Below are 5,831 nucleotides of genomic sequence, written 5' to 3' on the forward strand. Positions count from 1 at the left end.
CGGAAGAGCGGAGTTATGTGTCTCTTCTCAAAGGCGGGGAAACTGGGGGGCAGCAGGACCCCTTAGACCGGCTAATGTGAGTCTTCTCCGGACATAGATCACCCGGACTTATGACTGGAGCTCCCGGACCTCTGGGCACACACATATGTGAATGAGTGGATGAGCTAATGTTGGTTTGGTTGTGGATACGTTTCGGCCAATGCTATCAGCACAGCTATGATTATCCCCAGAACGTTGAGAACGAGCTCCCGGAACTCCAGACATGCGTATATAAAAGAGTGGAATTAAGGTGTGTTTGTGTGTGTGTGTGTGTGTGTGTGTGTGTGTGTGTGTGTGTGTATACGTGTGGGACAGAAGTAATGTTGGGGACAGAAATTGTTATTAGCCTGCTGGCAGATGACACAACCTTAGTTTTGAAAAATGAACATCAAGTCCCAATAAGTGCTGAAAAAAACCAAAACATTCTCCAAGGCTTCAGGATTGTCATTAAACTTAAAGAAATGCAAACTTCTTGCGCTGCATGACTCGCCACTAAAGGAAATCAGCGATGTTTCTATGAAATCAGAAATAAAATACTTGAGCATTTTCCTATCCAAGGACCAAACGTTAAATCAATCCAGGAACATTGAATCTAAACTGAATCAAAGTAAAGCTTAATTCTAATATATGGCTCCAGAGAGATTTATCAATATTAGGCCGGATATATTTGACTAAAATGGATGTGTTTATCCAGATGTATATACCCAGCGTATTCCAATGCTGCTCCAAATCAACTCGTAAAATCTGTTAACCAAATCAATTTCAACTTTATCTGGAGGAACAGACCACACCATCTAAGAAAAATCACATATGGTGAAAGAAACAAGTGAAGGAGGGCTGAAAGTGATAGAGTTGGACTGCTTGAATGGGACATTGAAGGTGAACTGGTTGAAATCCTGGATCAAACCTCATCGTTCTTTCTGGTATTGTACTCCAAACTACTTATTCAACAAAGTCGGCGGCCTGAGTCTTCTGCTTATCTCTGACTTGGATATCAACAAGATTCCTGTCAAATGTTCAGAGTTCCATAAACAAATATTATTATACTGGAAAATGATATACGTACACAATTTCTCACCACACAGTATAATAGTTTGGAACAATCGATATGTACTGCATGGCAACAAACCTCTGTTTTACAAGGAATGCTTTGAGAAAGGTATATGGTCAATAATTGACTTGATGGATGACACTGGCAGTCCTCTGGACAATGAGCAGTTCTGTACTACACACAGATTCAAGCCTCCCATATTAGAGTTGCTAAAGTTACGAAACGCACTGCCTCGACAATTTGTATTCCTGACCAAAAATATAATGACGCACCGAACCGTACAACCACAGTTACCCCGACTATCACTCCAGGGAATCTCAATTGTGGACAGAAAGCGCAGCAACTCCTTTATTAGGAAATGTTTCACAGGAAACTTATTCCCTGGACGTCAAAAAAAAAAAAAAGGATATTTTAAATAAATTTGATGAGGAATCGATTGCCACGCTGCGAACTATGTATCTGACTCTACCCATACCCCCAAGGCAAAAGAGACCCACTTCAAAATTATGACTGACATCTACCCATCTAAGGAATTATCGATGGTACGCTTTAATTTTGAAGATAATATTTGTACATTTTGTGAAGACAACATTGAAACCACTGACCATATATTTTTTCTCCTTCTCATTCCATCGTCACCAGTTTCCTTCTCAAAAGATGATATAACATTCTGTTTACTTATAAGCAACATAACAGATGAACTCTGTGTCAATGTTCTTTTAGGCCTGGCCAAGTTCTTCATTCACAAGAACAGAATGCAAAAATGCTCCCCAAATTTTAATGTCTTCATAAACGATTTTGAAATATAAAAAAAAAAAAAAAAATCCTTAAAACTTATGGAAAAATCCGAAAACAAAAAAATATAGTTACCCATGTCCGAGGTTCCTTTTTTTTTTGGTAAAAAAAAAAAAAAAAACAAAAAAAACAACTTGATTACATGTTACATTCCCCTTGCAATTTTTTTTTTTTTTTTCGTTTTAATTTCTTATTTGTCTATCTATTGATTTAATTACTTCCTTTTAATTTCTTTTTTTGTCTCGCACTGTAAATTTCTCACAAACCTGTAACACTATTAACTTCTCATTACATACAGAACAAATGTCCTGATGTCCGTTGCTTCCTCATCCCTGGTTGTTTCATTGACATTCAGTTCTACCTTGCTATGTTTATTTGTACATTTGTATATTTGGGTGTACTATTTATGTTCAATTAAAAACAGTTTGATGTCTGAGATTCCTTGTGAACCGCCAACTTAATTACATGTTATATTCCCCTCACAATTTTTTTTTTTCGTTTTTAATTTTATTTTTCTATCTATTTATTTAATTATATCCTTCTAATTTTCTTTTTTTGTCTAGCATTAAAAATTTCTCGCAAACCGTTAACACTATTAACTTCTGATTACTTACAGCACGATTGCGCTTATGCCCCCCCACCCATCCCGCTTTTTCCGTACGGAGGCAGACACTGAGATCGAAAGCAAATGGGTGTCATTGAAATGCAGTAACAGGGTGATAACAGCCGTGTTCGAAGTGTGTAGGGGCTTATAGGAGAGCAGAAGCACGTCACGCAATTCACCTGAGTTCGGAGGATCGGGAGTACCAGGGCCCATAGCGGAGAAGCGGAAGAGCGGAGTTATGTGTCTCTTCTCAAAGGCGGGGAAGCTGGGGGGCAGCAGGACCCCTTAGACCGGCTAAGGTGAGCCTACTCCGGACAGAGATCACCCGGAGTTATGACTGGAGCTCCCGGACCTCTGGGCACACACATATGTGAATGACTGGATGAGCTAATGTTGGTTTGGTTGTGGATACGTTTCGGCCAATGCTATCAGCACAGCGATGATGAGTTCAGGTGTGTCTGTGTGTGTTTGTGTGTTTGTGTGTGTGTGTGTGTGTGTGTGTGTGTGTGCGTGTGTTTGTGTGTGTGTGAGAGTTTGTTTTTGTGGGTTGGGGGGGGTTCCCGCGGACACGGAGTACCAGGGCCTGGAGCGGATGAGGTGAGGAGCGGAGGAGAGCAGAAGCCCGGACCGTGATTCGCTTGTGTCCAGCGGTTCGGGAGTTCCAGGGCCCGAAACGGAGGAGCGGAGGAGCGGAGGAGCGGAGGAGCGGAGGAGCGGAGGAGCGGAGGACAGCAAAACCCCTTTCTGCAATTCGCCTGAGTCCGGCGGATCGGTAGTACCTGGTTCCGCAGCGGATGAGCGGAGGAGTGGAGGAGATGTTTCTCTTCTCAGAGGCGGCGAGGGGGGGGGGGCAGGACCCCTTACCCTTATCCCCCCCGGACGTTTGAGTGGAGCTCCCGGACCTCCGGGCACGCACATGCGAATGACTGGATCACAGGGAGTGCCAGGGCCTGGAGCGGATGAGCAGAGGAGAGGCGGAGGGCAGAAGCCCGGCCCTGTTCAAGAGTTCCAGGGTCCAAAGCGGGGGAGCGAAGAAGCGGAGGAGGGGAGGAGAGCAGAAGAGCAAAAAACTGGCCCGGAATTCACCGAAGTCCCGCGGATCGGGAGTTCCAGGGCCCGGAGCGGAAGAGCGGAGGAGCGGAGGAGAGGAGGAGCGGAGCAAAGCTAAGCCCGTCTTAACAACAAGGAAATTACAGATGAGGCTATAATTTCTAATGAAAACTTTAAATTCTATAGCCACGTATACACTTCGACATTGTCAAAAAGCGATTGTGACTCCTTTCCATTAAATATTCCTCAATATATCCCAAAAATAAACAACAAACAATATATGTTTGTTTATATATGTTTATATATAAACAACAAAAAATATACAGTTTGATGTCTGAGATTCCTTGTGAATCGCCAACTTAATTACATGTCGTATTCCCCTTGCATTTTTTTTTTTTGGTTTTAATTTCATTTGTCTATCTATTTATCTAATTATTTCCTTTTAATTTCGTTTTTTGTCTAGCACTGTAAATTTCTCACAAACCTGTAACACTATTAACTTCTCATTACATACAGAACAAATGTCCTCATGTCCGTTGCTTCCTCATGCCTGGTTGTTTCATTGACATTCAGTTCTACCTTGCTATGTTTATTTGTACATTTGTATATTTGGGTGTACTATTTATGTTCAATTAAAAACAGTTTGATGTCTGAGATTCCCTGTGAACCGCCAACTTAATTACATGTTATATTCCCCTCACAATTTTTTTTTTTTCGTTTTTAATTTTATTTTTCTATCTATTTATTTAATTATATCCTTTTAATTTTCTTTTTTTGTCTAGCATTAAAAATTTCTCGCAAACCGTTAACACTATTAACTTCTGATTACTTACAGCACGAATGCGCTTATGCCCCCCCACCCCCCACCCCCCCGCTTTTTCCGTACGGTGGCAGACACTGAGATCGAAAGCAAATGGGTGTCATTGAAATGCAGTAACAGGGTGATAACAGCCGTGTTCGAAGTGTGTAGGGGCTTATAGTAGAGCAGAAGCACGTCACGCAATTCACCTGAGTTCGGAGGATCGGGAGTACCAGGGCCCATAGCGGAGAAGCGGAAGAGCGGAGTTATGTGTCTCTTCTCAAAGGCCGGGAAGCTGGGGGGCAGCAGGACCCCTTAGAGCGGCTAATGTGAGCCTTCTCCGGACATAGATCACCCGGACTTATGACTGGAGCTCCCGGACCTCTGGGCACACACATATGTGAATGAGTGGATGAGCTAATGTTGGTTTGGTTGTGGAAACGTTTCGGCCAATGCTATTAGCACAGCTATGATGAGTTCAGGTGTGTCTGTGTGTGTTTGTGTGTTTGTGTGTGTGTGTGTGTGTGTGTGTGTGCGTGTGTTTGTGTGTGTGTGAGAGTTTGTTTTTGTGGGTTGGGGGGGGTTCCCGCGGACACGGAGTACCAGGGCCTGGAGCGGATGAGGTGAGGAGCGGAGGAGAGCAGAAGCCCGGACCGTGATTCGCTTGTGTCCAGCGGTTCGGGAGTTCCAGGGCCCGAAACGGAGGAGCGGAGGAGCGGAGGACGGCAAAACCCCTTTCTGCAATTCGCCTGAGTCCGGCGGATCGGTAATACCTGGTTCCGCAGCGGAGGAGCGGAGGAGTGGAGGAGATGTTTCTCTTCTCAGAGGCGGCGAGGAGGGGGGGAGAGGGACAGGACCCCTTACCCTTACCCCCCCCGGACGTTTGAGTGGAGCTCCCGGACCTCCGGGCACGCACATGCGAATGACTGGATCACAGGGAGTGCCAGGGCCTGGAGCGGATGAGCAGAGGAGAGGCGGAGGGCAGAAGCCCGGCCCTGTTCAAGAGTTCCAGGGTCCAAAGCGGGGGAGCGAAGAAGCGGAGGAGGGGAGGAGAGCAGAAGAGCAAAAAAACTGGCCCGGAATTCACCGAAGTCCCGCGGATCGGGAGTTCCAGGGCCCGGAGCGGAAGAGCGGAGGAGAGGAGGAGCGGAGCAAAGCGGAAGCCCGTCTTAACAACAAGGAAATTACAGATGAGGCTATCATTTCCAATGAAAACTTTAAATTCTATAGCCACCTATACACTTCGACATTGTCAAAAAGCGATTGTGACTCCTTTCCATTAAATATTCCTCAATATATCCCAAAAATAAACAACAAACAATATATGTTTGTTTATATATGTTTATATATAAACAACAAAAAATATACAGTTTGATGTCTGAGATTCCTTGTGAATCGCCAACTTAATTACATGTCGTATTCCCCTTGCATTTTTTTTTTTCGGTTTTAATTTCATTGGTCTATCTATTTATTTAATTATTTCCTTTTAATTT

The sequence above is a fragment of the Fistularia commersonii genome, unplaced genomic scaffold (genome assembly GCF_037954325.1).
Source record: "Fistularia commersonii isolate RoL2024-O1a breed Wild unplaced genomic scaffold, RoL_Fcom_v1.0 HiC_scaffold_90, whole genome shotgun sequence".
Lineage (NCBI taxonomy): Eukaryota > Metazoa > Chordata > Actinopteri > Syngnathiformes > Fistulariidae > Fistularia > Fistularia commersonii.